The sequence below is a fragment of the Myotis davidii genome, unplaced genomic scaffold (genome assembly GCF_000327345.1).
Source record: "Myotis davidii unplaced genomic scaffold, ASM32734v1 scaffold1373, whole genome shotgun sequence".
NCBI classification, from domain to species: Eukaryota; Metazoa; Chordata; class Mammalia; order Chiroptera; family Vespertilionidae; genus Myotis; species Myotis davidii.
The window spans coordinates 361,949-373,370 of record NW_006284614.1 but is presented as its reverse complement, the minus strand read 5'-3'; positions in this window follow the sequence as shown (position 1 = coordinate 373,370).

Sequence of the window (11,422 nt, the reverse complement as noted above, 5' to 3'; positions counted from 1 at the left end):
GGCGTTCTGCTGCTCAGCCCCTCGCTCCATCCTCGGGAGCCTCGAGAACTGTGCCGCCAGGCGTCGGTGGGGCTCCCTGGGCGCACACTCCAGGGAGGTGGGGCCCAGTCCCACGTCAGGGGGTGAGAGGCAGAGGGTGTGTGCCTGTGCGTGTGTGTTTCGAGGAGGGGACCTCAGCCCTCGCCTCCAGAAATGCCCTGGCTTCTGGCGTTTGGAAGGCGCGAGGGAGTGTGAACTCAAGTTCCCTTGCCCCAGCGACTAGGCGCTGCCCACCGACGGGCACCGCACAGCGTCCTGGAGGCGGCGCCCTCCGCCGGGGCTGCTTCCCGAAGCAAGTGCGGGGTCCCTGCGCGCACCCCGCCTCTTCCAGCAGCGCTCTGAGTGGGAAAATTCCAGTCTGCAGGCTGAACTGCAGGGTTTATTCCACCTCAAGGAACAGCCTGGGGATTGGAGCTTCTTATTGCCAGCCGCGGAGAGCAGGCACGCAGGCCTGCGCAGCTCATCCTACCTGTCTGGGGGAGCTCATCCACTGGAAAGCGTTGGTGATTTCATAAGTTACAGTCCCAGCGTGCTGTTTGCATCCAAACCTTGGCGACAGAGGCAGTTTTAATCAAACGCAGGATCTCGGCACTTGCAGGGGAGAAGGGAAGTAGAGGAAACTTAAGGACATCCACATTTTCCCAGACCTAAGGCCAACTTCCTGACAGTTTAGGCGACCCGGAGATGTCCAGGAAAGAGTTTTGGTTGGGTGTTTTCTGAAGGTATAAGGGTGAGAAGAAATGGTAAAGACACAATAAGACTTTTCAGTAGAGCCTTTGAATTTCTCTGGATTGCACGTTGGGGTTGCCTTGTTACTAAATTACCTGTGTGTCTATTACATTAGTCATCTGAACGGTCCTGTCACAGATTTCTTCCTCTCAGCTGCAAGGTTGCTTCAAGGGGGACTCTGGTCTCCCGTTTTGCAGGTGATGCCAGAATTAAGTCTTCTGTAAGCGTATGTGTATATGTGAGGGGTGGGGAGTGGTATTTGGAGGGTTTGTAGAACAAGTATGAATTGGCCCTGGCTGCCTCTGGGAAGTCTGCTAGTGTGCTGACATGGAAATTTACCTGGCTTACCTTTTGGACTTAGTCCAAACCTGCTCAGGTGTTTCTGGGGAGGACAGGATTCCAGTCTGGCTGACCAGCTAGTTTGAATGCCTGGCATTGGTTGGAGCAGCAGAAATGGAAACTGGCACGGTAACTTGTTTGAACTCCAGATTCAGGGGTCAGCAACCTCCTTTTACCTTCAATGCCACCCGGGCAATTAAGGAAAGCAGGTGGGATGGGATCTGTTGGCCTAAGTAAGGTGTGTTAGAGGGAGAATCAAGATTTGCAGACAGAGTGTTGATTAGATACAGATTTGGTTCCAGACCACCGTAATAAATTGAGATCACAATAAAGCAAGTCGTAATCTTTTTCCTAGTCGGGGATCTTGCCTTCAGTTTCAGTGAAGCACAGTACCAGGAGGCATGTCTGTATCTTAAAATGTGATTTGCATACTACCTGCTTTAAGAAGGAAGAGATGGATGCCTGCTAGAAATGCAGATTCCTGAGCTCTACTTCGGGCCCATTAAATCAGAATCTCTGGGACTGGAGCTCAGCAATTTGATTTTTAATATCCACAACTACTACAGTGGGGCCTTGACTTACGAGCGTCCCAACTAACGAGTTTTTCGAGATACGAGCCGTCTCTTGGCTGAATTTCTGCTTTGTCTTGCGAGCTAAAATTCGGGTTACGAGCCAGCTTCAGATACCCCACTGCTAGTTGGTGTAGTGAACGTCACAGTGAATGCCATAACATCAGCCCAGTAAATTGATTTGTCAAATTGATTTGACATACGAGTAATTTGAGTTACGAGCTCCGCCATGAAACGAATTAAACTCGTAAGTCAAGGCCCCACTGTATAAGGCCTATGTATTAAGCACCTACTAAGTGTAGGCATTGTGTTAAGCCCTAGGAGTACAGTGGGGAGATGACAGCCAAGAACCTGTTTTCTTGGAGGCTACATGCTAGTTGAGAAATTAGACAATAAAGTAAACAAATAGGACCTGGCTGGGTAGCTCAGTTGGTTAGAGGGTTGTCCCCATACACCAGGGGTCGGGAACATCTGGCCCGCGGGCCATGTAAGGCCTGTGAAATCTCTTGGTCTTGCCCTGCCAAGGCATTAGGGGTGAGTCAATTAAATGTTTGACCAAATATAGCAGGCTATTTTTTTAAGCAGACTAATTTTTAAGTTGATAATTTTGTATGGCCTATGAATGATGTTATAAATATCCAAGTGGCCTTTGGCAGAAAAAAGGTTCCCCACCCCTGCCATACACCAAGGTTACTTATGGGTTTGATCCCCTATCAGGGCATATCCAAGAATCAGTCAGTGAGTGCATAAATAAGTGAAACAGTAAATCTCTCTCTCCCCCTCTCTCTCCTCTCTCTTCTCCTCTCTTCTCCTCTTCTCTCCTCTCCTCTCCTCTCCTCTCCTCTCCTCTCCTCTCCCTCTTCTTTCCCCCTCCCTCCCTCCTATAGAGGAGTATAATGATGTGATCTGGTTTACTTTTTTGAACATTGGCTAATGTGCATGGAATGGATTATGGAAAGTGATGGTAGCAATAAGGGAGAGAGTCCACTTTTCTGTGCAGGGGTGATGAAAGACAGGTGGAGAGACAGGATGTGTTTTGGAGATAGAGTCAACTGAACTTGCTGATATGAGAGGGAGAGGCGAGAATCCTCTAATGTACACCTCTGGTTGCTGTGTGTGTGTGTGTGTGTGTGTGTGTATTTAAGAGAGAGAGAGAGAGAGAAAGGGAGTTGTTAGACCTTAGCTGGGATGCCCCCAGTGATAAATGATAATAACTAGCATTAAGGAACATTTCCTGTGTACCTGGTACTGTGGTACATGTACTAAGAGTCCTTTGAAAGGTTATGTTGCTCAAGGTCACTCAGCTAAGTGTTGGAGCTGGGATTTATACCTGCGTTTGCTGACTCCAAGGCCCTGGCTCTTGCCATTATACTGTGCTGTCTACAAACTGCGTGAGGAGGCTCAAATGGTGCATTACCACTCTGCCCAGTGCTTTCAGCTTCATGTCATGACCACCAGAGAAGCCATGTGCTGGATTCTTCTTTACCCTCTTCACATAGCTAGTTAATGTTTTGTTCTTTATTTTTCCATCCAAAATGAACTCTTTCCTGTGCAGAGCCATAAGTGTCAAAGGATTGGTTAGCTTTTAAAAAAAACTTGTATTGAAAGAGTTAGAAATCACAAAAAAATCCCGAATAGCCACAGCAATCTTGAGAAAGAAGAACAAAGTTGGAGGAATCTCACTATGTGATATCAAACTATAACACAAGGCTGTAGTAATAAAAACAGCATGGTACTGGCATAAGAACAGACAAATAGATCAATGAAACAGAATAGGGAGTCCAGAAATAAACCCACACCTTTATGATCAATTAATATTTAACAAAGGAGGCAAGAACATACAATGGTGTAAACATAGACTATTCAGTAAATGGTGTCAGGAAAATTGGACAGATACATGCAAAAAACTAAAATTAGACCACCTTCTTACAGCATACACAAGAATAAACTCAAACTGAATTAAAGACGTAAATGTTACACTTGAAATCATAAAAATCCTAGAAGAAAACGTAGGCAGTAAAATCTCTTACATTTCTCGCAGCATATTTTTCTGCTTTATTTCCTTGGGCAAGGAAAACAAACAAACAAAAATAAACAAATAGGACTACATCAAGCAAAAGAAACCATCAGCCAAATGAACAGACGATCCCCTGAATGGGAGAACATATTCAACAATGATACATCTGATAAAGGGTTATATTCAAAATTTATAAAGGACTTATAACATTCAACACAAAAAAAACCTCCCACAATCCAATATAAAAATGGGCAAAGGACTTGAATAGACACTTTTCCAAAGAGAGCTACAGTTGGCTAATAGACATATGAAAAGATGTTCAACATCACTAATCAGAGAAATGCAAATTAAAATCATAACGAGATAGCACCCACACCTGTCAGAATGGCTGTCATCAATAAATCAACAAACAACAAATATTGGTGAGGATGTGAATAAAAAGGAACCCTCATACACTGCTGGTGGGAATGCAGATTGATGCAGACACTGTGGACAGCAGCATGGAAAAAATTAAAAATGGAACTGCCTTATGACCCAGTGATCCCACTTCTGGTAATATATCAAAAGAAACCCAAAACACTAATTCAAAAGAATATATGCACCCCTATGTTCATTGCAGCATTATTTACAACTAGAGGCCTGGTGCACAAAAATTGTGCACTTGCGGGGTGGTGGTGGTCCCTCAGCCTGGCCTGCACCCTCTCACAGTCCGGGTCCCCTCAGGGGATGTTCAATTGACGGCTTAGGCCCACTCCCTGGGGGATCGTGTCTAAGCTGGCAGTCAGACATCCCTCTGGCAGCCTGGGAGCCCTTGGGTGATGTCTGACTAATGGCTTAGGCCTGTTCCCCGCGGAGAGTGTGCTAGGCCATCATTCGGACATCCTTAGCACTGCTATGGAGACAGGAGAGGCTCCCGCCACTGCCACGGAGCTCGCCAGACGTAAGCCCGGCTTTTGGCTGATTGGTGCTCCCCCTGTGGGAGTTCATTGACCAGCAGGGGACAGGTCCTGCATTGAGCATCTGCCCCCTGGTGGTCAGTGTGCGTCATAGCAACTGGTCGTTCCACTGTTCGATTGATTTGCATATTAGCCTTTTATTATATAGGATAGCCAAGATTTGGAAGCAGCCCAAGTGCCCATCAGTAGATGAATGGATAAAAAAGCTGTGATACATTACATCATGGAATACTACTCAGCCATAAAAAAGAAGGAAATCTTACCTTTTGCAACAGCATGGATGGACCTGTAGAGTACCATGATACATGAAATAAGCCAGTCAGAGAAAGACAAATACCATGTGATTTCACTTATATGTGGAATCTAATGAACAAAATAAACTAACAAAATAAAAACAGATACAGAGATCAGACTAATAGCTGTCAGAAGAGAGGGTTGGGGAGCTGGGTGAAAAAGATGAAGAGATTAAGCAAAAAAAGAAAACAAAAAAACAATCTCATAGGCAATAGTATAGTGATTATCAGAGGTGAAGGGGAGATAAATGGTGATGGAAGGAGACTTAAACACACAGTACAATATACAGATAATGTATTATAGAGTTGTACCCCTGAAGCCTGCACTTTGTTTTTTTCCCTTACATATAAAATCAGTATTTGTAGATCTACCTGGTTCTTTTATGGCTACATATGGGATGCCTTTTTTTTCTTTCTTTCTTCAATTCTCACCTGAGGAATGTTGGTCTTTGTTGTTGTTGTTTAGAGAGAGAGTTATGGAGAGAAAGGTAAACATCAATGTGAGAAAGAAACATCAATCAGTTGCCTCCTGTACGCACTCCAGCAGCTAGGGCTGGGATATCTATATGGATATACTAGAATTGGTTGTTTCTAGTCTTTTGCTATTATCAGCAGTGCTGGAGTGGATATTCTTATACATACATTGTTTTACATATGTGCAAGTATATCTGTATGACATATTACAGTAGAATTTCTGTGTCAAGTGATATGAACATCCTTACTTTTGTTAGGTGAAGCAGCATAGCATAGGGGAGATATCTACACCTATGTCTATATCTTATCTATACCTATATCTAAAATATCCAAGTATAGCACAGACTTTAAGCTGGATTGCAAGGTGTTGCTCTTGACTCTGCCATTTACAAATTGTGCAAGTCCCTTAACCTCTCCTTGCCTCAGTTGCCTGATTTTTTAAAAAGAAAAATAATAATAGTACCTACCTCACAGGATTACTGTGAGGATGGTATTCATTAGTTTAGTTGTGTTGCATAACAAAGCACTCCAAAATTTAGTGTGTTAAGAGCAATAACTACTTTACTTCACTCATGAATCTGTAGTTTGGCAGGAGGCTCTTCTAATCTGGGCCAGCCCCGCTGAGCTCTGCTGGATTCTCTCATGCTTCTGTGGTCACCTGGTAGGTCAGCTGCTAGTGGAAGGATCTATGATGGCCCCACTCACATGTCTGGCAGATGACAGGCGAGTGGGTCTGTAGGGACCTCATTTGGGATGGCATGTGATCTCTCATGTTCAGTCAGTTAGGTCAGGTTTCTTCACATGGTGGTCTCAGGGTTCCAGAGGGCAGCAAGAGACAGCAGATCCCAAAGCACGAGCACCCTTCAGATCTCTGCTTGTGTCACATTTGCTATTGTCCCACCGACCAAAACACGTACCCTGGCCAAGCTCAAGGATACACTCAAGGGAATCACTGCCGACATTTTGCAAACAACCTACCAAAAAATTGATTAAGCTAACGCTAGTAAAGTGACTAGTATAGTGCCGGGCATATTGTGAGTGCTATGTGAGATTGTTAAATTGAGAAAAGTGAGGAACGATGACCAGATTGCCCACCGTGTGCACCCCCCACCAGCAATGTGTGAGTGCCTGATTCTTCCTAACACTGTGTGAAAGTAATCCCTGGAGAGGCAGATGTTCTTGTTACCATTTTACGGATGAAAAGGTGATGCTCAGAGATGTTAAGGCATTTTTCTGATGTTACAGGCCCAACAAGAACTTGAATCCTTTATCTGACTCTCAAGCCCCTCAGCTGGTCTTGCCGCTCTAGACAGAGGTCCCTAGTGCCCACTCACTGCTCTCCTGCCTGTCCCCCACATGTATGTCTCTCGTTTCCATTTCACATTTGAATCTTTTAGGTTGAGAAGGATCTGTAAGTCTGTTGAAGTCTTTAACAGTGATTGTGACTTCAGCCTGGCCTACTGAATTCTAAGTAAAGTGTCTACAAAGATAGTGGGCTCTGTTATGTCTGTGAAGGAATGATAAAAGGAAACCTGTTTTAAATGGAGAAAACAGATGAGTCTGGCCTTACTTTGTTTATTCTTCCGTTCCTTCCCTTCCATCCTTTTGCTTCACTTTCTCCTTTACAATTCAGGAGTTCCATTCTCCCAGGGGCAGGTGTGAAGGTAGAAGACATCAGTTCTTAGTGGCCAGGACTTCTCTGGAGACAGATTGCCTTGATTCAAATCCAGTTCAGCTATTTATTAGCTTGGTTGTGGGTGCGTCACCTGAGAACTGCAGCTGCCAAGGCACCACAGCTTGGCAGCTCCTGCATGGAGCATCTGCCCCCTGGTGGTCAGTGCTCATCATAGCTACTGGCTGGTCAGCTGGTCAGGCTGCTTAGGCTTTTATATATATGTAGATAGCAGATTACTTTGCTTCTGTCTTTCTCTTCTGTTTAACTTCTCTTCTTCTCCAAACCTACTCCTATGCCCCTAGATATGTATAATGTTTATTGAACCATTACTCTAAGCATCTTACATGTAATTATCTCATTTAATCCTCACAGCAAACCTATGAAATAAGTGCTATTTTTTCCATGTTCAAGTGAGGAAACTCGACACTGAATGGCTAAGTAATTTGCCTAGAGTACCACAGCTAATAAATGATGTTGCAGGGATTTTCAATCAGTCATTCTAGCAACACAGTCTGTGTGCTTAATGTTTTTGCTAAAAAAGCAGGAGCGGGGAGGGGATGGAAGGTTGCAGATTTAAAATTGAGAGCTTCTGCTCTAGGGAAACTGCTGGGGAACTCACATGCAGCCTCCATCCTTGGCAGCCTGAGTATACCCAGCTGTGCCTTGGACATAAATCCAAGGACAAAAAATATAAACGTCCAGTCCTTTTTCCAAAAGCCTTTCCACTTCAATCACTGTAATCCTAACACGGTTTCATGCATTGTGCTTCCCTTGTAACTGAGCTGTGACACTGTTGAAAATACACAGGGCTTTTTAAAGGTTTGAACATCAGTCTGGCTAGTGCTGAATCTTGCAGAGGTGTGATTTTTGATGGACTGCTTCTCTGGTGGCAGACAGTGCTTGCCAAAGCTGCAGGAGGATAAAACAGACACGAGTGTAGATAATGGATGACTTTGTGAATTTAGAACTGTGCATATCTTCAAGTTGAAAGGAATAACTGAGGCTGCTTCTAAGCTTTGTTTGCATGTAGACTAAATGTGATGTGGTAACATTCATCAAACCAATATTTTAAATGAACCTCCTACTATATGCTAGGACCCATGGTGAGTGAGCAGGTTCAGCATCGTCTAATCACCTCATCAAGTTTGTAGTCCATCTGAAAAGATAATTGAGCTGTTCTGGGAACTGTGGTATGCTATTGCAAAGGAAGAATAAGTTGCTAGGCGATTGTAGTGGGAGTTCCTAACCTAGCCTGGGGGTTCATAAAAGCCTTCCAGATAAGATTACTGTTTAGCTGAGATTTGAAAGGTGAGCAAGGGAAACAGGGAAAGAGGAGGTGGATTGTATTCTAGGCAGAATGAACAGCATATGCAAAAGAGGAGCAATGAATGGCACATTTAAGCAAGTGAGGTGCAGAGTAGCTGAATGGGTAGGGTGCAGAGGTTGAGGTTGTAAAGGTAGGGAGAGGACAGGTCATGAAAGGCTAAGACGTGTTGAGAATTATCCTAAGGGCAACAAAAAACCATTGAGGGGCTCTAAGAAGGTGTTTGACAGTAACTGTTTCTGAAGGTTCCTTTGGCCAAAGGTGAAGAATGGACTGGCGCGACAAGCCTGGACATAGGAAGAGTGGTGAGGAGGCCACTACAGTAATCCAGATGCCCTGGACTAGGAAGGCCATAAGGGAATGGAGACATGTATTCTATTTAAGAGGTATTTAGCGGTAGAATCAGTAGGACTTGGTGACTGATAGGATGTGGAGGATAGGGAGGAGAGGAGTTAGGAATGACAGACTCCCAGGTTTCTGGCTTGGTAAAACTGGGTGTATGGGGTGCCATGACCTGAGATATAAAACTCTGGAGGAAAAAAACAAGAAAATCGCTTCTGTTTTGTGCACATTGAGTTTGTCACCTGGGAATCATTGGAGTAGAGAGAACCATAGCAGATCATTATTAAGGTGTTTTCCTTAGAAGAAAGTTTTATTTAAATATATAAATGTATGAGTTTTTGGCATGTGGTAATAGAAGCCATTGGGCTTATAGAATACCACAAAGAGAATGTATTTATGAATAGTTGTTTTGTAAATGCTGTTGTACAGAAAGATTACTTGGGGAGTTTGTTAAAAATGTAGGTTCCTCTGGCCAGGTGGCTCAGTTGGTTGGAGCATTATCCCAATATGCCGAAGTTGCAATCTCCAGTCAGGACACATGCAGGAATCAACTAGTGGGTGCATAAATGAGTGGAACAACAATTATCTGTTTGTCTGTCTATATTGCTCTCTTTCTCCCCTTCCCTCCCTCTGAAATCAATTTAAAACTACAGATTCTTGAGCAACATCTACTAAGCAGCTGATTCAGTAGGTCTGTGGTCAGAAACTAGAATTGGCAATATCTAGTAATGTTGACAGTATGCATAATCTACAACCCAGCCATTTCACCCTTAGGTATATGCCCTAGGGAATCTCTAGCATTTGGTGACTGATACTTTTTTAAAAAGGAAATCTTTAATATGTATAAAAAAGTATAAAGAATAATATGTTGACACCCATGTATCGACCACAACTTATTTTTTTAATTATTAAGATAAATTGTGTACTTATGAAATAGAATACTACTCAGCCATAAAGAAGAATAGACTACTGTACATTCACGGACATGGATGAATCTCAAGCTGGACACAAAAGAATACATACTGTATGATTCCACTTATTTGAAATCCTAGAACAGGAAAAAATAAATTATGGTGTTAGAAATCAAAACAGTGTTTGCTGGTAGGGACTTACTAGGAAGGGGCATAAAGGAATTCTCTGGGGTAATGGAAATATTCTTGATATTGGCGTGGTTTACATGGGTGTATACATTGATCAAACTCATTGGACTGCATACTTAAGATCTGTTTCACTGTTTGTAAATTATACTTCAATAAAAGACTCTAAAACAAAAAAAGCAATAGATATAGAGCTCTCCTGGTACTACCTCTCCTTCCCATCACAGGTAGCCTCTATTCTGAATTTAACATATCTATGCACTTCAGTACTTTTACTACATATGCATATATTCTTAAGCAAGATGCTCTTATTTTTTTATGCTTTTAATTATATATCTATATCTATATCTATGTCTATCTATAGATATAGATATAGATATAGATATAGATATAGATATAGATTTCACATGTGTGTATAGGAATGCCTGTATTCTGTAATTTGCTTTTTTGCTCAACATTATATATCTAAGTTCCATCTTTTTGATACCAGTAGCTGATCATGCATTTTTAGAGCTAAGCATACTCATGTATCAGAATACTACATAATTAAGTTATGCTTTCTGTTTTGCCATATACTTAGGCTTGTTTCAAAACAATGCTGCTGTGGCTTTGTGAGTACTAGGGCACTTAGGGCTGGAGTGGTGGAGGGGCTGCAGGGTAAACATACTGTCAATTGTACTAGATGTTGCCATACTCTTCTCCAAAGAGATTTACTAGATGGGCTAGATTTTCCCCAGACACTTGGAACTGTCAGGCTTAATTTTTTTTTCAAATATGATGGGGACAAAATATTATCTTATCATGGTTTCAATTTGTGGTTTCTGATTAGTGGTGTGGGTGAACGTATTTTTATGTATTCATCGGCCCTTTGAGTTTCCTCTTCTGTGAATTACCTGCTCATATCTTTTACTCATTTCTCTTTTGGGTTGTCTTTTACTTACTGAGTTGAAAATATATTTCTCCAGTTTGTGTTGTTTGTAATTTATTATTTTTATGAATTTTAATGTATTTGATGTTATCTATTCATTCCTTTGTGATTTGTGCTTTTGGTTTTATAAGGAATTCTTCCATATCTGCAGACTAACGATATTTACCTAATAAGAGTTTAAGTTGTGCCTGTAATATTTAGGCCATTAATCCACTTGGAATTAAATTTAGTGTAGGAAGTGAGGTAGGAATTGTTTTTCCTCATATATATATTCAATTATTCCAGCAAGATTTATTGACTACCCATCATTTTACCACCAATGTGCAATGCCACCTTTGTCATATATTAAGTTTCCAAGTGTAGATGAGTGTGTGGGCTCTTTATTCAGATCTTATTTGCTACTTAACACAGTAAATCTTGACATCAGTTGGGGTCACCCCATCTCGTTCTTGAATATGTTTAAATGCTTTATTCATTGATGTACCAACTGCCTAGAACAATGGCAGGCCTAGAGTAGGGGCTCAATATGTATCTATTGAATGGGTGATGGAATTGCATCTAGTACCCACTAAATAAATAGCCCAGCAGTTCCCTGGCATGCTGGATAGTGTTTTACCTTTGAGGAGGAGAAGAGGGGGCA